Consider the following 21,486-nt stretch of genomic DNA (forward strand, 5'->3'; position numbering starts at 1 on the left):
GCAGCCCGAAAACGGACTCGCAGTTCCTCAGAAAAGCTTCTGCCAGCCGTGCATCCAGCTGAAAGGAGCCTGGCTTCAAGACTCCCAGCTAGAGACTTTGGGAATACTCCCAGAAAAAGTTTCGTGGACTGTTCGGCGCCTTTGGAAAGCCCTGCTTCATTGTGGTGAACAGATTTTCCAGAGGAAGAAAAGGGTAGCTTCTCTTACACCCAGAGAGAAGTCCTTTTCCGGTGGAGACCTGCCTGCCTGTACCCAGCCTACAGCTTCCAATTCACGTGAGTATCTCTGCTTTCGGTAGAGCAGAAGCTCAAAAACAGACTCTGCCGCGAGTTCTGTTCCTTTTTTGCCTTTGCATTTTGGCTGCGCAGCCCCACAGACGAGAATTCATAGCGTTCTAGTTTAGCTTTCCTGCTGCGTGTTTCACTGTTTTTTAGAATTCGCGCCGGAGCGGGATCACTCTCTGCCCTTCCCCCCCCGGCTCAGCAGCGTGTTCAGACACGTGTTAGGAGATTTTCTTTCTCTTTCTCTTTGCGGGAGAGGGGGGGGCTCTCTTTCCACGTGGCCGGGGGACCTGCGGGGGTCGGGAGTGCTCTGCACACGCGGCGGCGGGGGGGGGGGGGCGTCCCGGTTTCGGCTGCCACGTGGAGTAGTTGCTGTCTCTGCTCCGCGGGGGTGCTGCATTCCACCGCGGGAGAGGCTTTGTTTCTGCCTCTATTCGGCAGGGCGTGCCCTGCTGCTGCTGCCCGGGAATTTTAAAAGCAGTATATACAGCTGCATTGTGAAGCTTTTGTCTGCTCGTTATCGCTTTCTATCTGTGGTTTTTTTTTTAGAAATTGGTAGCTGATTTTAGCTTTGTTTTTGGTCAGGCGGGATTAAGTACTTTGCTTTTTAACATGGGTTCCAAACTTAGCATTGTACAAAGGGGAGTGTATTATGATATTGTTAGCATTTTAATCAAGAGTAATGTGAAATTCTCTAAAGGAAAATTGAAACAGTTTATAAGATGGCTTTTTCTGCAGTTCCCAAACATTTCCCCTGAAGAAATCCACAATATTCAATTCTGGGATAAAGTTGGGAATGAATTGATAACCTTAGGACAATCTGGCAAATTACCCTCAGCTAAATTTGTGTTCTGGAGTTTGCAAATTCGAACAGCATTGCTCAAACAAAAGGAAATGGAGAAAAAGCCAAATGTAAAGCCATGTGCCTCTGCTCTCCCTGTTCCTCCCTCTCCCTCTAAAACCCCTAAACCTCTTTCCCCAAAAAAATCCCGAGCACGTGTTAGTTTTTCGGAGAGCAGTGATGTCCAAAATGGCCCCCAGTCCCTAGGGGGTCCACAAGATGGTGGGTGCCACGTGGCATCTTCCCAAACCTGGTCTTCTTCTTCCCAAAATCCTCTTAAGCATTCCAAAATTCCATCCCCATCCCCCTCTCCTCCTGTTCCTCGTGACCCCTTCCCCCCTCCCCCCGCCTTTCCTGCAGTACCCTCAGCTCCGCCCCTCTACTCCTCCCAGGGAGCGGCTGCTGACGTGATGTCACCAGGTGACCCCGCCCCCTGTTCCCACGGTATCCCCGCCCCCCGCCAGCCCCTTGACCCCGCCCCCTGTTCCCACGGTTTCCCCGCCCCTTGCCGGCTCCCTTTCCCCGCCCCCTCCCCGGGTTCCCACGGTGGGGACACACCCACTGCCTGTCCCCAAACCTGTAGCTGTGATCCCAATGCTTCTGATTCAAGGGATACAGAGCAGGGGACAGCAGACCCAATGCATGGTGCCATGTTGTCACTGGCCCCTGTTACGTTTCAGCCTGCAGCTCAAGCAGGAGCAGCCCCAACTGCTAATTGGAGTTCTTTTGGACGACAATTGATTAAAGAGATCTGTAAATCTCATAAGGAACATGGTCCACACAGTCCATATTTCCGTGGCCTTTTAAATTCTGAATTAAGTAGGACTGTTGTGGTTCCACATGATTTAAAACAAATTTTTTCATGTCTCATGACATCCACGGAATTCAAATTATGGGAATCAGCATTGAAACAACTGCTAAAAGATGCTCTCCCAAGCTTACAGGCTGATCCAAACACAGCAAAAGACAACAATGGTAACCCCATTACTATTGACCACCTCTGTGGTGAGGGTCAATGGTCTTCTCCCTCAGTCCAAGCTGCTGCAATTCCTGCAGAAACACTTGAGAAAGTAAAGGAAGCAGCTGAAAAAGCATTCTTTTCCCTCCAACCTGAGGGGCCTTTTGAGCCCTATAGTAAAATCAAACAACTACCATCAGAGCCTTTTGTGAAATTTGTAGAAAGGCTAACTAGAGCCATTGAAATACAAGTTAAAAAGGAAAATGCAAGGGAAGCAATTTTAGAAGAAATAGCGTTTACAAATGCAAATGAACAGTGTCGAGCAGCAATCCTGAGCCTTCCTATGGAACCTTCCCCTACATTAAAAGATATGCTTCTAGTCTGTAACAGGAAAGTGCCTCTGATGAGTGTTGCTGAAGACTCCAGACCAAGGCTGCTGCCAAGACCACCTCAGCGTGTTGCTGTTGCCAGCCCTGCACCTTCTCTTTCAGCACAGCAGTACCCTGGGCAGCAGCGGAGACCAGCAATGGTTGAGCCCACTAAACCATGCCTGCTTTGTAATAAGCTAGGACACTGGAGTAACCAGTGCCCCCTGAAAAGGGAATTTGATGAATTTAAAAATAGCAGGGGAGGAGAACTGCAAGCCCTCCCTGGGGGTCAACAACAAAAAAACTAAGAATAAAGCGCCAGCCTGCCAGGCGTGCAGACATAAAAGGAGCAGGCCAAGAGAATAAGGGTAGCAAAATAAATCAAGCGCGCAATAACATCAACATTTGTGTAAGTGAAGCAGGTGCTTCAAAGACCAAGTCTGCTAGTCCACTGTTGAAAGTGAAACAAAATAACCTTTGTTGTGATTTAAGTGATTCTGTATTAACCGCATCTTCTGTCAATGAGCCTTACAGGTTGCAGCTGACAGAGTCACTCCACCTGAAGGACACTGACTGGCATTTTGTCTCTGTAAATCCTGAACAGAAAGGTACTTGGAACCAAATTCGTTGTAAGTACATCATCACTGGGGACAAAAACACACCACAAGAGATCGAAATTGCTCCGGGACTGACAACATCAGATCCCAAGCAATTTGTTCTCAGCCTGCACTGTTTCCACCCACCCCTGTTTCTTCCCAAGGGACAAATTGTTGCTCAAGCTATCCCTGTGCCATCTTTACCTGAAAATGTCGATAAACAAGGGCCCACAGTCGCCCGGGTCCAAGTTATTGGGACAGATAAACCCAAATTGTGGTGCAATGTCAGTGGGAGTGGGGAGTCTAAACGCATTGAGATGCTTGTAGACACAGGTGCAGACTGCACAGTGATTCCAGTACAAGACTGGCCAGCACACTGGCCTTTACAAAATGTTGCTGGTCACCTTCGAGGTGTAGGAGGTCTGCAATTGGCAAGGCAATCCAAAAGCATTATTCAATTCGAGGGTCCAAACGGACAATTGGCAAATATCCGTCCATTTGTGTTAGATTATTCAGAACCTTTGTTAGGGAGAGATTTAATGGCCCAGTGGGGTGTCACAATTAATATTCCAGACTCTCCACAGCATTTTTGTGCAGCAGTCATTAAACAACAGCGCCCCACCCAAAAACTTAAGTGGAAAACAGACGAACCAGTTGATGTGAAACAGTGGCCACTCAGTAAACAAAAAATAAAAGTGCTTGAGGAACTAGTACAAGAGCAACTAAGAAAGGGCCACATTGTGGAGACCATGTCCCCATGGAACTCTCCAGTGTTTGTCATCCAAAAAGCTGACAAAAAGAGGTGGAGACTCCTCTGTGACCTCCGACAAATTAATAATGTAATTGAAGATATGGGTTCTCCCCAACCTGGTATGCCATCCCCAACAATGCTTCCTCAAGATTGGAAATTAGCTGTTATTGATATTAAAGACTGTTTTTTCCAAATCCCATTGCACCCTGATGATGCACCGCGTTTGGCATTCTCTGTCCCTTCTATCAATTCAGAAGCTCCTATGAAAAGGTACCATTGGACCGTTCTTCCTCAGGGCCTAAAGGTATCTCCAGCTATCTGCCAGTGGTATGTCTCTTCCCTGCTTTCCCCAGTTCGTGCAGCCGCAGAGAAGGCCATCATCTACCATTATATGGATGATATCCTTGTGTGTGCCCCCAATGATGATTTACTAACACATGCGCTTGACCTAACGATCGATGCATTGATTGTTGCAGGGTTCGAGCTCCAGGAACAGAAAATTCAAAAGATGCCACCTTGGAAGTATTTGGGCTTAGAAATTGGAAATAGGACCATTGTTCCTCAAAAACTAGAAATCAATCCAAGGATCAAGACCCTTGCGGATGTCCACAAGTTGTGTGGGTCTTTGAATTGGGTAAGACCATGGCTTGGTCTAACTAATGAAGACCTTGCCCCTCTTTTCAATTTATTGAAAGGGGGAGAGGACCCAGGTGCTCCTAGGTCTATTACCCCAGAGGCACGGAAAGCTCTAGAAAAGGTTCAGATTGCAATGTCCACAAGACAGGCCCACCGATGCCGGCCTGATCTGCCATTCAAATTTATCATCCTAGGTAAGTTGCCACACCTCCATGGAATTATTTTCCAGTGGGAGGAAAAACAAACACCTAAGGCAAAGGACACACCAAAAAAGGACCGGGACCAGAGGGACTCTCTCTTGATCATAGAATGGGTTTTCCTCAGTCACAAAAGGTCCAAGAGGCTGACAAAGCCTCAGGAGCTGATAGCAGAACTGATCCGGAAAGCAAGGACCCGGATCAGGGAGTTAGCAGGATGTGATTTTAAGTGCATTCACATTCCAGTTGAGTTAAAATCAGGTCAAAATACTATGAAAATACTGGAACAATTGTTTCAAGAAAATGAAGTGTTGCAGTTTGCTCTGGATTCCTACTCAGGACAATTTTCGGTAGCACGGCCCGCTTGCAAATTGTTTGAACAAGATGTTCAATTTACTTTAAAATTAAGAACTGCTCTAAGTAGGAGACCTTTAAAAAGGGCTCTAACTGTCTTTACAGATGCGTCCGGGAGGTCCCACAAGTCCGTTATAACTTGGAAAGATCCTCATACCCAGCAGTGGGAGACGGACATTGCTGAGGTGGAAGGTTCACCTCAGGTTGCTGAATTGGCTGCGGTTGTTAGGGCTTTTGAAAGGTTCTCAGAACCATTTAATCTGATTACAGACTCTGCATACGTGGCAGGAGTAGTATCCAGAGCAGATCAAGCAATACTGCAAGATGTATCTAACATTGCACTTTTTGAATTGCTCTCAAAACTGGTAAAGTTAGTCACTCACCGAGAGCAACCCTTTTATGTGATGCATGTCAGGTCACACACTGACTTGCCAGGGTTTATCGCTGAAGGCAACAGAAGGGCAGATGCTCTTGCTGCACCTGCAGTGATGGCCACTCTCCCAAATGTTTTTGAACAGGCAAAAATCAGCCACCAGCTTTTCCACCAAAATGCACCTGGCCTGGTTCGCCAGTTTAACATCACTCGAGAACAGGCCAAAGCGATTGTGGCCACGTGCCCAAATTGCCAACAACATGCACTCCCTACAGTGAGTACGGGAGCAAACCCAAGGGGACTGAACAGTTGTGAACTGTGGCAAACAGATGTAACACACATACAGGCTTTTGGACGGCAGAAATATGTTCATGTTAGTGTAGATACCTTTTCTGGAGCGGTCTATGCTTCTGCCCACACAGGAGAATCATCTATTGATGCTATTAAGCACCTCTTACAGGCCTTTTCTTTCATGGGCATCCCCAAGGAGCTGAAAACTGATAATGGGCCTGCTTATAAATCCAAGGAATTCGGGAGCTTCCTGCAGCAATGGGGAGTAGAGCACAAAACTGGCATCCCCTACTCCCCTACAGGTCAAGCCATTGTAGAAAGAACTCACCGTGATATTAAAAGGGTCCTGGACCAGCAACAACAGGTTCTGAAGGTAGAACCTCCCCACATCCGGTTATCCAGGGCACTATTCACAATCAATTTTCTGAATTGTTCTTTTGACAGCCTGAACCCACCCATCCTACGCCACTTTGGGGGGAACAGTCACAGGTTGATGAAAGAAAAACCTCCAGTTTTAGTAAAGGACCCTGAGACTTGGAAAATGGTGGGACCTTACAAATTGGTTACTTGGGGACGTGGATACGCCTGTGTATCCACCCCCTCTGGTTTAAGGTGGGTTCCTTCCAAATGGGTAAAGCCCTATGTTCCCAAAGTCTCAGAGAAATCTGCAGAAGCACCCCAGGTTGCTCATGCTGCCTGGAGAAGAAAACGCCGCGCACGTTCTCTGGAGGAAATTCCATTTAAGCCTCCTATCTGGAATAGTTTGCAATATATGTTTGTCTCAAGTTTTTGTACCAGTTTAGATCCCACTGTTCGTGTGTAGCCTCGAGATGCCATGAGACCGAGCCTGCTTCTCGTCCTACTCGTGATCATCCCACCTGCAATCTCCTACATAGTACCGCAGCCCAAACCACATATGGACTACCTCGATAAAAGTTCTCAGACATCAACAGAGAAACTGACAACGAGCTGAATGGACTTTTCAATGGCTGGGGACTCTCGGGCTGGTTGGGATCTATTCTGAAAACTGTAATTTTAGTGCTGTTTATTTTAGTTGTAGTTATTGTAGTTTTTAGCATTGTTTTTGGAGTAATCAGACGCATGGTTCTCAAGTTAATCTCAAGCTCATCTCCCCCTCCTGAGGTCTACCATTTGGAAGCCCTCAGTGCTCCAGTGGATGACCTAGAAGCCTCAGTAGAATCATTCTGCACCATAAACACAGTCCTCTTCTTTTTAAACAAAACTAGGGGGAGAACTGTTGTGGTGTGTTGCAATATCCTGTTTTACCTTCTCCCTTCCCCCTCGCCCCTCGCTGAGTGTGCCCTGTCAATCAGGCTAACATACCAGCAAGGCGTCGTGTGATAGGTGACCCTAGTACCTGGAGACCCTGCCCCTTCACCTGGTTGGTGACTCACCTGTCCCCTCCCCTTCCCCTGTCCTGAGCTTAAAATGTGAATGAGACCATGTGGCCTTATTCTGTTATCAGCAGTAGCCCAGTGCAGACATATCTGTGCTCATGGAATAAACGTCTGGCTACCTTCTAGCAGAATCCGCTCCCTTCTTTTCTTCACCATCGCCAGAAGCTCTCCCCTGAGGAGAACGGAGTCCTGTCTTGTGCCCCGCTGCACTCTGCCGCCAGCCAAGGTATCTTTGAGGTATAACACCGCAGAGCTGCCTGTGGCCCAGCAGCGAAGGTCAGAACTGGCCTAGGCACCATCTAACTGGTTATATTGGGATACATATTCCAATACAGAACCTTCCCCTTTTTTCTCCTGATGAATTTGCTGCACTTTACACCGCAGAAGAGCCTCCTCTGCTTCCTTCACTCAGCCCTCCAGGGTTCTCTACTGCTGGCATTTGGCCTAGAGGTCCTGGCTCAGGCAAAACCCCAACCTACCCAGTTCCCCACTCTTGCCATTGTCCCTGGAGCATCACAGAGCTAGCCAGGGCTGTGGAGGGCAGTGACAGTGACCCACGTCCAGGCATGTCACAGCCCCCAGAGCCACCCCTGCCAGGCCACAAGCCCCAGCCCTGGTCCCCACTGCGGCCTCAGGGGCTCCTGGGCATCCTCACCCTGGGTGCAAAGGCAGCCTCAGGAGCCCCCAGGGCGCTCTGGGTTCACATTGCAGACACCCTAAAGCCAGCACTGAAAGGGACATGGATGGGGACTGCAGCTGGATCTTCCAGTCCTCAGCACTCCTGACTACTCTCGAAGTGAACCCAAACCTCCTTTGCAGCACCTTGAGCACATTGACCCTGCTCGCCCCTCCTGGAACGTGGTGTTCTCACATCCTACACCAGCCCTTTGCAGGGAGTGACCAGCTCCCAGCTGCTCTGCTACCCTGGCCTTACTTTCTCTTTGCCAGCAATGAACTTAACAGATACACTCCTGAGAAACATAGCACAACAAACTCCACTATTCCCTAGTTTTTGCACACAGAAGGAGGTCCTGACAAAGCATAAGGCACAGGCAGGGCTCTGGCATACGAATTCCTGAGCCACAGGATTCTACCCATTGTTGTTCCCAGCTACTTTGCTGATATTTTAGAGCCAGTTCTGGACAGGGGCTGCTGCTGACAGGGTAGGAAAATTTGGAGAAAAAAAGGTGTAGGAGACAACCAAAAAAAACCAAGGGGGGTAACCCTTAGAAATACAGAGCACAACAGAAGTGCTTTGAGATGGTTCAATAGAAAATGCCACCAGCAGTGAGCAGAGCCCGAGGTTGCTCACTGCCACCCCAGGGGCTCCTCAGTCCCCTGCTGGTTTGTGTCTGATGCAGCCCTGCCTGGAAAGGGCTCCAAGCTCTGGTGCATTCTTAGCAGCACTGAAAGAAGAGGTGAAACAAAGAGCCATTTTCTGGCCTGCCTGCAAACTCTTCTGCTTCAGTGCCACTGCCAGAGATCATCCCTCTGTCAGCTTGGCACTGTGCCTGCTGCATCCTTGTCCCTGTCCCTTGCATCAGCTCCTGCACATCATCAGCACTCGCTGTCTCGCATCGTGAACAGAGAGAGCTGTGTCAGAAGAGCAAGGAGTGTATTTTCTTGGCCTTTCTAACAGACACAAGAAGCATGAGTCCAAATAACTTTGATGTTTGTTCCTGCCCTCCTTTTCGCTAAGTCTTTTCTGCTTTAATGCAAAAGCCTCTTTTCCTACATGGATGGAATGATCTGGAATTGGCAGTTGCCTCAGGCTGTCAGGCACCATTGGAGTTCTCTCTTGTCTCTGATGAGGATTTGGTGAATTTTCCATTGGTCCCTTGGTGGTGTCCCCATGGGCTGAGCTCAGCGGCCGACTCCGCTGTCCCCAGGGGAAGCATTGGGACGCCAAGCCCCTCAGGGGTGGGATTCGGGGTTGGGCGGGCTCGGAGCGCCCGGAGCCTGGGCCCGTGAGGAGCTGCTGCTGGCGCTGGCTGTGCTCAGCCCGCTGTGCCGAGCAGCCACGGCCATGGAGACACAGGCGGGAGCTGTGGCCGAGGCCGGCAGGCGGCCCGGGCTGGCTCGCAGCTGCGAGGACGCCGGCAGCCTGTGCCCTGGGGCCGGGGCCGTGGCGGGCGGTTTGCGGGCAGGGCTTTTCCGAGCCGGCCGCAGTGTGCTGCCTCCCGTGTGGGCCCGGCTGCGGCAGAGGCCGGCGGGAGCGCGGCGGCGCCTGCAGCGGCGGGCAGAGGCCGCAGAGAGCAGCAGCTCGGCCGGGCCCGCTGCGGAGCGGCAGGGAGCTGCCGGGCAGCCCTCAGCCGTGTCTGTGCGCACAGGGCAGGAGCAGAGCCCGCAGCAGAGGCAGGAGCCGCGGCAGGAGCCGGCCGTAGCGGCAGCTCGCCGTGCCCAGGGCCGCAGCCGCAGCTGCAGCTCTCCCCTGCCGGCCACAGCGGGAGCCGCTCGCCTCCGAGGCTCCGGCGCTTCCCGGAGACGAGGGGCCCGGCCCGAGCACGCCCTGGAGCCCCGCAGCGAGAGGAGCCGCCGGCGCCGCAAAGGGCAGAGCAGAGGGTGCAGGGTGAGGAGGAGGACATGAGGCTCGCTCTGGGCCGCGCTGGGGCAGCTCTGCCCTGTCAGCCTTCACCTTGAGCCCTTTGCTTCTTTTCCATGAGCCTGATCGCCGTCCTTGGCCAAGGGCCCCCGCAGCCCTTTGCAGGGCTGCAGGAAAAGCTGCCTCAGTCACAGAATCACGGAATCACTGGCTTAGAAGACAGACACTTTAAAAATGATCAAGTCCAACCTATGGCCTAATACCTCAACTAAAGCACGGCACCGAGTGCCCCATCCAGTCATGTTTTAAAGGCTTGCAGGGATGGTGAGTCCACCAGCTCCCTGGAGAGGTCTGTCCCAGGAAGAACCAAGATAACACTGGGGCCTTTTACCCCCTGGTGCTTGGAGCTCTGGAAGTTTGTCTTTCTGCTTAGGCAAAGGCCATGGAAGAGGACTGGGAAAAGTAGTCACAAATCAAGTCGCCTACAGAGCTCTAAATTGATGTGCAAGGAATACAGAAAAGATAGAAAAGAAAAAAAGGCAAAACCCAAATGGCATCAGCAAAGTCTTGGGCATGAACACATAGCTGCAAAGGGTCTTCTCAGCCCTATTTCTTTGTATTTCTGGGAACCAGAGGAATCGTGCTTGAGCCTCTGGGGAGATGGGTTTGGGAGGTAAAAGTTAATGTCTTTTTTTCTCCTTGGGGCAGCTCCTGTTGCTAGCATCAGCTGAGCCTCTCTCCAGGCTAATGCCTGTTCTGATTGTTGCAGCAAAACAACTGATGGCAGACAGAAGACACTGATGCTTGCAGAGACATGACTTTTTCCAGTGCCAGCTGGGAGTGGGAGTCAGAAGAAAAACTCCCGAAAGCACAACTCCATTGGAAGATTGTCATCATTCCATAAAGAAGCTCTAGATCCACTTGAGAATTGTCAGTTGTTTGTTAAGGATGGGAAGTTCTCTTTCATGATTTTTTTCATGTGGTTTGGAAGTGGATGAGGCTCTTGTTCATTCACAAACTCCAGACCAAAGTGCTTTTGGAAGATGCCCCACGTGGCAGTTTTTGCCCAGCCATGGTACTTGTGGATGTAAGAAAGCAAGGCCAATGGTATTTGCAGCCAAAACCCAGCAAAGCTTGACTCAGCCAAAACATCCTGGGGAGTTAGAGACCTCTAGCTGTTCCTAGAAATCAGCAGAGATCCAGCCAAATGGTTGTGTAGCACTAAGTGCAGTCTCTTTACCTGGATCAGAGCCTTGCTCAGCTGAAGAAGCAGAAAGATCAGCAAGGAGCTCCCAAAGGCCCATCACATCCTTTTGATTTTGCTCATCTTGTGTAAGTTTGCAACTAAACATGTGTTTACAGTTGAGCTAATGAGAGAAACAAAAAAATAAATAGAGGCTTTATGGTAGGGCCATGATATTCCACAAGAGGAATCACTGGTGTGCATTTCATTGGACCTCTCTAAATCCTATAAAAGTATTGTAGCCCTGATTTAAAATAGGCCGATATGAACCAACTTGGAGAGACAGAGACTAAAATGGCTTATGGGGGGTTTTTTTAAGAGTGAGAAAAACTACCTTAAAGGTGTTGTTTTATGACATTTTAGAATATACTACCTGAAAATTACCAACTGCAATAAATCAAGAGTTTAAAATGGCGTGTTTAGGTATATGAATAATTAAAACCACAAAAATGTGCAGATATGAATGCATGTTTTCATAAAAATCATGAAATTATAGACAATAAAACACATGCCCTGAACTGCAATGCAAAGGCAGGTAGAACTGTACTTGAATTAGCTCTTTTTAGATTTCTGGAGTTGTTCCTTGTGAAGAGGAGCGAGGTTATTGCTGAAGAAAAGTGGCACCAGCAGGACGGGGCAGCGAGCCGTGCTCCGTGCAGAGGCTGCCAGGGGCTGCCCGAAGAGCGCCCTGCTGCAGCCAGAGCCCTCCTGGCCTGGGGCCCGGGAGCAAAGGGCCAGGGCAGCCACCTCCTGCTCTTCCTGGCCCTGCCACCGCTCCCTGCTGCTGCTGCTGCTGCTGCTGCTGCTGCTGCTGAGGGAAAGAGAAGACTCTCCTAAGGTCCCATGAACAAATGCACTTACACAGCCCTGGGGATGCCAGTGAAGGAAACCATGTGTCACATAATGCATGTGTGACCAGTGTCACCAAACACCACCAAAACATGGAATTGTTGCACCTCTCTAGGACAGGCAGAAATTTAAAGAATTAACTGGGGACTTGAGGGCAGAAGAGGCCGGAGGAGGAAAACAACTCTGAGGGAAAAAAACCCACCATATCTGGAGGGGAAAACATCTCCAACTGCTCAGAATTGGTCAAGGGAACATGTCTCTAATCCTCTCCTGAAAGGGATGCTTTTGACGAGCTTTGCACCTCTAATGGCCTTGGACCAGAACCAGGAAGATGCAATTATGTAAATGTTAGATAGATAGATACATAGATAGATAGATACATAGATAGATAGATAGACAGATCTCATTTCTGAAATCTCTCTTTACTGTCCTGTCTGCTGCTACACACATCAGAACTTGGTAGCCAGTGCCCTGCTCAACTACAATCCTGAGATTGCTCTCCTGTTGCCTCAAAAAAACACACTCTTGGGGAATCTGGAGTGTGTGGGTCCTTATGTAATGCAATCAGACCCAGAGCATTGCTGGGAACTGCACTCTTTGTGCATCTGTGCTTGGGCAAGTTCTTCTCTTGGACTCGACCACATTGATGGTGCTGAAGTGGCAGGAATCAGAAATGCAGCCCAGCCCCTCCCAGCTCCTCTAATCTCTGAGCACCAGCTGGAATGCAAGGGCATTGATTTCCTGCTCAATTCCCAAACAAAACACACACTGATTCCCTGGGCTGCAAAAAGGCACAAGCACTACTAAGCTCAGAGTGATCTCTAAGGCCATACTGCCTGGCCTGGAACCACAACAGCTCCTTCTGCACGAAGGTCCCTGCACAGAATGATGTGTTCTCATGCAAAAACTGTATTCTCCAGAAGTGACACCTTGGAAATTAAAATTCTAGCAGACCCAGTCCCCGTGCTATAAAAGGGCAGAAAATAATGATGAAAAGAGCCTTAGTTGGGAGAAAAAGTAAATGAATAAGCCTCTTCCTCCAACCAAACAAAAAAAACTCAAGGAAAATAGGGGGTAAAGTCGCTTCCAAAAGTGGCTCAAATATTTAGATGCACTGAGGAGATGCTGAAGGTCCCTCACAAGCCTTCTGTTGTCCAGGCTAAAGCTCCCTCAGCACCTCCTCCCTGGCCTTGTGCTGCACCCCTTGCCCAGCTCCCCTGTCCTTCTGTGCACACGCTGCAGCCCCTCCATGACTTTCTGCTTCCCAGGGCCCACAGCTGCACACAGCACTCCAGCTGTGGCCGCGGCGCTGCCCAGCACAGGCCACGCTCACTGCCCTGCTCCTGCTGCCCCACTGCTGCTGGCACAGCCACCGTGCCCTTGGCCTGCTTGGCCCCCTGGCCCCACGCTGCCTCATCTTCAGCTGCTCACGGCTGCCAGCCCTGCGTCCTTTGGGCTCACGCAGCTCCCCAGCCACAAAGGTGCCCATTGCACTTCAGATCCAGCAGGCAGCATTGCAAGATGGCCTTCCTCTTCCAAGCAACACAAGACAGCAGTCAAGGACTTGCAGCTTCACCCCCAGTCTGTCCTCCAATGCACTTGCCAAAGCTGCAGACTTCAGCGCAAAATGGATCAGCAGAAACTTGCCCCTTTATGCTGTTTGCAGCTTCTCAAAAGCCAAAAGGCAGTTGGATCAACAGTGACTCTACTAGTGAAGAACGACTCAAGAAAACTGCAGAACACTTTGACAAGCCAAAGACACCTTTCCAAAAAGGGAAAAGAAACCAACAACGCTTTTTGACCCTCCAGCACTATCACGTGTGCCCTTGGCCGTAACACTGCAGAAGCCCAGAGATGGAGCTTCCTTGAGCCAACCAGCCGTAAGCTGAGCTGGAGCCCCCAGCTCTGCACTGCCCCAACAGGACAGGTCAAAGGCCAATTTCTAGCTGTCACTGCCTGCAGGAAATGGCTACGTCCTGCCGGACTCCAGCACTCAGCATCCTTGGCCAGACACAGCAAGTGCTGGCTGCTCAGACACTTGCACCTCTGCCTTGCACTAAAGTCAGCACCCCCCACAACAGGCACTTACTCTCTTGGAATGATGAGCAGGCCATGGTGCAACCATGGCTGGACAAAGGCGGTGGTCATCTTTCTCGTTTTCCTCCTCTCTGCCTTCTTCTGCAATAGTAGAGAGAGCCAGGGGAAAGACGGCTCTTGCTCTTGTCACCTGTGGCAAGAGAGAGTCATAGGGGACAGGCAGTTTCTTGGTGCTTATAACCCCATTTCTTCTCGCATCTACAGCCATATCTTCTAAGGAGAGTTCATCTACATTGTTAACAATGGCATTCTATGTCACTCCAATCTCTTCCTATGTGCAAAAAGAGTCAAATAGTAGATTGAGAAGGAAACACCATATACAGCAAAAAGCGCAGGAGCAAGATGGTGAATCATTATAGCACTGCTCTGCAAGTTTGCAGGATGTGCTGCAACACCAGAAGAAACAAGGCTTTTGTAAGTGTGCAAGTACCCACCGAAAAATGCCTCAAGCTCGAGGATGCTCCTGCACTGAGCAAGGCCTAGGGCTGCTCTGACACTCAGGCCTTCCATGCATCAAGGCAACCTTCTGATGTCACTACGACAGGGTGGCAACCATGCCCTGACATCACAAAGGGACAGCTCTGTGTTGGTCTGTGAATTTATGCATAGCAATAACCAGCCTTTCCTACAGCAAACACAAAAGAGCCTGGGAAGTTCTCCTCTGTCACAAAGCAGAAAAAATTCCCCTCATGGGCCAAACCCTGTTTCTCAAGGGATCCAAGAGTAACTCCAAGAGTGCCTCAAGCACCTACCCCAGCTGAGCACTCAGATGGGACAAAAGCAAAGGAAACCAGACCAAGAAAATGGCCAAAAGCATTGCCCACCTGAGAAATGACCCACCCTTTAACATTTTAAAGATTTAGTAAACCCTTAGAAAGGACTGAATAAGGAAAGATTGCAACACTGGGAGTCTCCATGACTAGCAGCCACATTCTCATCTACAAAAGGGATGCTCTGCCTTTTATACCCTTAGCCCCTCCCAATGTTTTGTCAGTCAACTCTTTCTCTGCCGTCCATTGGTGGAGATTACTTTCTTGCATCCTGACTGGAGGTCAGGTGTTGTTACACCCTGCCTGCTGGTCACAAGCCAGCCCTCCTCAAATGCCCTGACTGCCAAGGCTATTACAAGGGGGACAGGAAAGAGGACTATGGGAGGACATATTACAATAACAGCACTTTACATTTGAACATAGTATCTATCCACATAATAGCTATCTCTTAATTGTGAGAGCCAGCTATTACATTACTCACCTATAATGCACAGAACCAAGAGAGAAGGCACTGTTGGCATAACAGCTGAAATCCTTCCTAACAAATCTCCCCACATATTTGCACATTTATTGGACATGGCCAGGACTCCTGTGGATGTACATCTCTGCCTTTCTTTCACTTTGGAAGAAGTCAAACTGGCAACTTGTGGGGAAACCAAGGGCTTTGTGGGAACTGCATTGCTCTGCACACACCCAGGCCACCCGTGGCACAGAGCTTTGGTGCCTAAAAGGATAAACTAGCTGGAAAAGGTTTTATTTTGACTTTCTTACCTGCTAACAGAAGTTGCCAAAATGAAAGTTTCCAAGCAGGGCCTGATCCCTGCTGCCAGCTCTGGGTTAGAAAGGAGGCATTACTTTATTTCAGTGCTGGGTGCACAGGGAGTAACTTCCCTAAGCCCTGCACACCCAGCAATCTCACCTACCAGTTTTTATCGAGGGAACTAAGACATATTCAATACTTTGCTGAAACTCATAGGCTAAACATTACCTCAAATTTATTGACATATTTCAATCACTTCTCAGAATTTGCTGACATCAGAATAGGAGTGTCCTGTAGGTCCCTGCTGGTCGTTGACACAGGTTCAGGAGGAGATCCATGCACAAAAGAACCTAAGACACAACTGAGCTTGCAAATTTATGCCATTAGTTGCAGTAGCAAATAATACATACCAACCCCTGGATTCCCAAAAAACCGCTGAGAAGGAGAAGGAGATGGAGCGTGGCGCTCGGCAGCAGGGGCAGGTAGCAGGTAGGCAGTGCACTTCCAGGACCTCCCCTGGATCAAAACACTGTGCATCTCATCCTTCTCACCCTTCCAGCTCAGAACCAGGCCTTGTATCTCCTGCTCAGGAGTGGAATTTTCCCAGTTACAGCATTGGCTCACACATGCCTGGCATGTGAGATGATGGCTCAGGATGACTCCATGACTCTCTGCCACCAAGGGCTCCATTATGCATTGTTCCCCTTTCAGAGCTTGATTGCCCACCGATTGACCAAAACATTGTTTCTCTTTCTAGGGTCAAGGTCCCACCTGTTAAACAAGACATTTTTCTTCACTGTCTTGTCAACCTGCTCAAACATGGATCAAATACGGCAGGGCTTCGGGCACGATTCTGGTTCCTGACACAGTCATTTGGGAAATAGTCCCATTCCTCAAATTCTCCTTTGGTGGTCAAGAGCCTCATAAAACACTTTCTTCCCTTTGAATGCATTCCAGCTACCTTCTTAGCAGGAGCACTCTCCTTATTCTCAAGGCCAAGATAGCCACTTGCACACAGTAAGCACTGCAGTGGGGGAATACAGGCTTCAGCACTCCTGTTAAAGCTAAAGGAATTCAAAAGACTATGTGTTGGAGATTTTTTCAGAAATGGCTTAGAAGGCAGCTGTGAGGAGTAAAATTCTCACAGCCGGTTTCTGTAAACAGCAGAAGTTCTCAGGTTGTTTTTAATTACAAGTAGAAGTGACAAACATGAAGACCTTGAGAACCTTGCCTATCAGAGTTCTCAGGCAGTTTTCTCATAACAAGTAGATATTCTATCTTTGGCTGTTTTGGGAAAGCAAAAATAATTTTGAGAACCCAAATCTTGGTATTGGAAACATAAGGAGGAGTTGGTGTGTTACCTCTGACCTATTGTGAGCTCGGGTTTGCAATATGCAGGAACTTAATTAACACGGTTATAAAAAGTGATTGATTGAGTGAATAAACGGAGTCGATGCTGATCAACAAGGATGGGTCTTCTCCCTCCATCTTCAATAACTATGCCCTGTATGTTAGACTTAATGCCTCTCCTTCCTATTCTGAGAATCAAACACAAGTGTTTCATCAATACACCTTGCAAGTGCTTTTGCTGAGTGAAGCCACATTGCTGTGTCAATAAAGCAGCTGGGACTCAGTTTCTTCATGCAGGGAAAGCTAATTCTTTATTCACATAACTCATTTTTATACTGTTTTCACAGACTCGTGTTCAACTTCAACTGGCTGGTAGTTTCCTTGCCACACAATTTATTGCTTAGAAGGTGTATTAGTGTGTACATGTTAAGACTCTCTCTTTTTAAGACTCACTCTTACTCGGGTGATTACATTTTTCTTTCATGGATGCTCATGGGACTGATTTCTTTTTTATTAGAGATGCAAACAGTTTTCTTAGCACAATAGCTTGTTGTGCTAACTAAACTCATGACTATTCCCATTGGAAGTTAGCTGGCTGCACGTAGAAGACGTAACAGGCTAGCTGGGAATTTACTATAGCAAAGCCTGATTTTATAAGGCCTTTCTTTTCTAATAACCCTACCTGTGTGCAACACATTATGACTTCCTTTCAGAAGTTAATGAAGAAAACACAAATTGCCTACTGAAACCCTTCTGCCCCCTTCCAAATCAGTTCACTCCTCAAGCACAAGCCTCAGGCACATCCCTGATGTGCCTCTCTCCCAGCAGCTCAGAGTTGCATTGTACAGTGCTTGCTGTGCACCAGAGAGCACAAAGCAGGCTAACCTGGTGGGCCTGAATATTTCTGCCAAACACTCTGCATCTCACACCTTTGCTCTGGCTCAGTGCAGAACTGCAGGATTGCAGGCGCTTCCTCCCAGAGCTGCGTGAGGCGCTGGCTCCTGCAGATGTGCCCTACCAAGCTGTCCCTGCCTCACGCTGGCCTCGCTTCGCTGGCACAAGTGCTGGGCCTGAAGGAGCTGCCCTGTGCTCCAGCCTGCCAAGCAGCCCGGCTCCCTGCCCCGGTGCCCAGAGTGCTGCACACACTGCTGGCCTTTGCCAGGAGTTGCAGGGCAGCCGGCAGAAGAGGAGGAATCCTCAGCCAGCCCAGCGGCCCGCGGCTGCCCTTGGCCTTTCCCTGCTCCTGGGCACACTCCAGACGGCCAATGCCTCCAGGCCGGGCTGTGCCCAGCACGGCTGTGCTTCCCCTCGGCAGCAGCCAGCTGCCACCTGGGCTCTGAGAGCGGAGGATTCACCCGCTCCCAGCAAGAGGCAGCCAGGGCCTGGCTGCTGCCTCTTGCAGCTGCAGGGGCCTCCTTCCAGCATGCCTCTGCCGGGGCTCAGGCTGCTCCAGCCTCTGCCGGGGCTCTGCTGGGGCTCCAACCCGGGCAAGGCCAGGCCCGCTCTCACCTCACAGGCGCTGACAGCTCTGTACCACAGGAGACCTTCCCGAGCACCCTCTCTGATCTTTCTGCTTTCTCACTTGAGCAAGGCTCTCCTCTAGCCAAAGAGATTATTGCATTTAGGGGTACAAATCCAAGTGGCAGGAACCCCAATGCTCTCCAGTCACAGCTGAAGGCCTGCATCTGCACAAGATGTTTGGGCTGCCTCATTCTTCCTTTGGTTTTGCCTTCAAATGCCATTGCCCTTACTGCCTCAACTAGAAATACTGCAGCTGTGCCATAACCAGCCAGTGGCTCATATTCCAAAGGCAGTGCGGTCTGGAGAGGATGAATGATATGAAGTCCCCTCCTCACTTATGAAACCATACAAAAGAAGCCACATGTGTGACTTAGCACCAATAAAAAACAATTGGTAATTCAGAAGGAAATGTTGAATTTTCTGAAGGGGTCAGAAGGAGGAGAATCTTCCAAGTGAGTTTATGTTTCAGAAACTTTATTAATTACAACTCTAATCTATAATTCTATGCTACAAATCTCTTTAGCAACCCTACTCTACAATCCTACTCTAAATTGGTAACAGAGATAACATCTTGACATGATTGCTATGTTCTCGTCTCCCAGGGTTAGGGTTAGGGTTAGGGTTAGGGTTAGGCTTAGGCTTAGGCTTAGGCTTAGGCTTCGATTTAGGCTTATGCATAGGCTTAGGTTTAGGTTTGGGTTTAGGCTTAGGCTTAGGCTTAGGTTTAGGCTTAGGGTTGGGTTTAGGCTTAGGCTTAGGCTTAGGCTTAGGCTTAGGCTTAGGCTTAGGTTTAGGCTTAGGGTTGGGTTTAGGGTAAGGGTTAGAGATAGGGATAGGGTTAGGGTTTGGGTTAGCATTTAAGGTTAGGGTTAGGGTTTAGGTTTAGGATTAGGGCTATTCGTCTTCTTCACAGAGTTGATGAGTTGTGCCAGGATGAATGGTGGCTTGGCTGAAGTTACAAATGGATGCTGTCCACCGGAAAAAAAAATGCAACAAAGAACAGTGAACCATTACTTTCCAAGCTCATTGCTTCAGGGACTCAATCAGGATACATCAAGTTCCTGGAAAGACCCAGAAAGAGGAGCAATGGGACCATCTGCTCCCCAGTCATCCCCAGTGTGCAAGACATTGTCATCACAGGCAAACCTGGCCCAGAATCCCACTCATCTTTTATTGTGATTTCTTCATCATGCTGGGATTTTTTCCCTGCCAATGCTCTAGAAATGGTGCTTTCTGTCCCTGGGTTTTCTTCCTTTCAGGAAACTCCAATGACTCACACAGGCCCCTGCCTTTGAAAGATGGGCACTGTGCTAATTCCCACAGGGACAGAAAGCAGTGTCTGCCTTTCCATGCCCTGCCCCTCGTATGCTGGATGGCACCTTCCTTCCCAGCAGGGCCAGCCCAGTGGCACTGGGCCCTGCAGTTCCCTCTCTGCCACACAGCCTGGCAGTAACCCTGGCGCAGTTCCCGTCTGCTTGAGCGTGCCAGGCAGCAGATGGGGCTGGGACAAGTCCCTCCCAGCTGTCCCTGTTTGCGTGGCAGAAACCTCTAAGGGTGGGCTGGGGGGCACAAACCAGGGCCCCTCAGAGTGAGCCCCCCACAGCCCCTCCTGCCCACAGCCAAATCTCTGACCCCTAGGCTGGGACTGGCTTCCATGGGTTCCTCCACCACCATTTAATGTCCCTGTACCCTGCATTGCTCTACTTCAATTCTTTTGCCTTTAGATAAAACTGAACACTCCACCAAATCACAAAAGAGGGCAACAGAAATAGTCAGAGGACAGAGCACCTCTCCTGTCAGGAAATGCAGAGGGAGGTGGAGTTATTCAGTTTTGTGAAGAACAGGCCCCAGGGAGACTTTATTGCCACTTTCCAAGACTTCAGAGTGGCTTTGAAGAAAGTGGGGGACATCTTTTTTAACAGGGCCAGTTGCAATAGGATATGGACAAATATTTTTAAACACCAAAGGCATCTAATCAGAGGTCTAAGGAAGAACTTGTTTACTCGGAGCATGGTGCAACCCTGGCACAGCTTGCCCCAAGAGCTTGTAGGAGCCCCATCCCTGCAACCATTCCAGCTTTGATGACAAAGGGCTCCGAGCAACCTGATCTGTTTTAAGATGTCCCTGCTCATTGCAGGACACTTGCACCAGAGGACATTTACAGGGCCCTGCCAGCCCAGCCCAGTCTAGGATTCCTCACTGTTTTCATTTGAAGAGCAGCAAGAGTGGAGGTGAGGAGGAAGGGGGCTCATCTGCTGCCTTGGACTTGAGTGGAGGAGGAGCCCATCCCTCAGAGCCTGTTTCACCTGCAGCCCCTTCACATTTTACCTGCAGGAGCTCCTTGGCAGACCAGCGCCGCTCCTCGTCTGTCTGCAGGCAGCAGCTCAGGAAGTCACGCAGCAAAGCCGAGAGGAGCTTGGGCTGCCGCAGCTGTGGAGTCCCTACTGTGGCTATCAGGTGTGTAGCCTGGAGAAAAAGGAGACACCAGGCTCCACCTCCTGCTTTCACATCTCTAAGGCTCTCCCAGATCCCTGTGTTTAACCTCTGTTCTGCAGTGGCAGTTTCTGCCCTGGCAGAGACCCAGAGATGACTTTCCTTTACCAACCAAAAACCCAAACCCCGATGCAGCCACAGCTTTTCCACCATCCCGCAGATCTTGCCTTGGCAGCTGATTTCATTGCCTGACGTAGTTAGTCGGAACTACATCAGCAAAAGGACATTTGCATCTCTGAGGATTCATGCCAGCTTGAGAGGCTTTTTGGAAGAGGGACTTTGCTATACTAATTTCAAGGGTTAGTACATGAAAGGCATCTCTGCAGTGCTTGTTGGTCCTTTAAGCGCATGTGCCCTAGAACAAAACTCATCAAGCTTTTTGTGCTGTTCTTGAAAACAATGGTAATTGGAAGAAAAGAAAGGAAATCCATCAGTTCATACCCAGGTAGGGAAACAAACATTTACAATCTCCTCTTCAACACAGACACATTAAGATGCCTGCACAAATGTATTGGGATGAAAATGCCTGGTTGGGTACACAGAAGCCACCTGCAGCTCTGTCTCTCAGCAGTCTGAAAATTTCAGCTTCCCATTTTTGCAGCAAAAGAAAAATTGTCTAGGCCAGAAGAAGGAGAGGTTCCATCCCTATGGTCACCCTCCAGTCATTTGGCTACTCAAGACAATGCATAAATGGTAGGCTCATCCCAGAAAGCGCCAGGAAACAAAAAGGAGGTTTTGGCAGGCTCTCTGCATCACCAGGCTCTGGCTTGGTGACGTGCAGAATGTTGCTTGGGTTA

Source organism: Zonotrichia albicollis, chromosome 9 (genome assembly GCF_047830755.1).
Source record: "Zonotrichia albicollis isolate bZonAlb1 chromosome 9, bZonAlb1.hap1, whole genome shotgun sequence".
Lineage (NCBI taxonomy): Eukaryota > Metazoa > Chordata > Aves > Passeriformes > Passerellidae > Zonotrichia > Zonotrichia albicollis.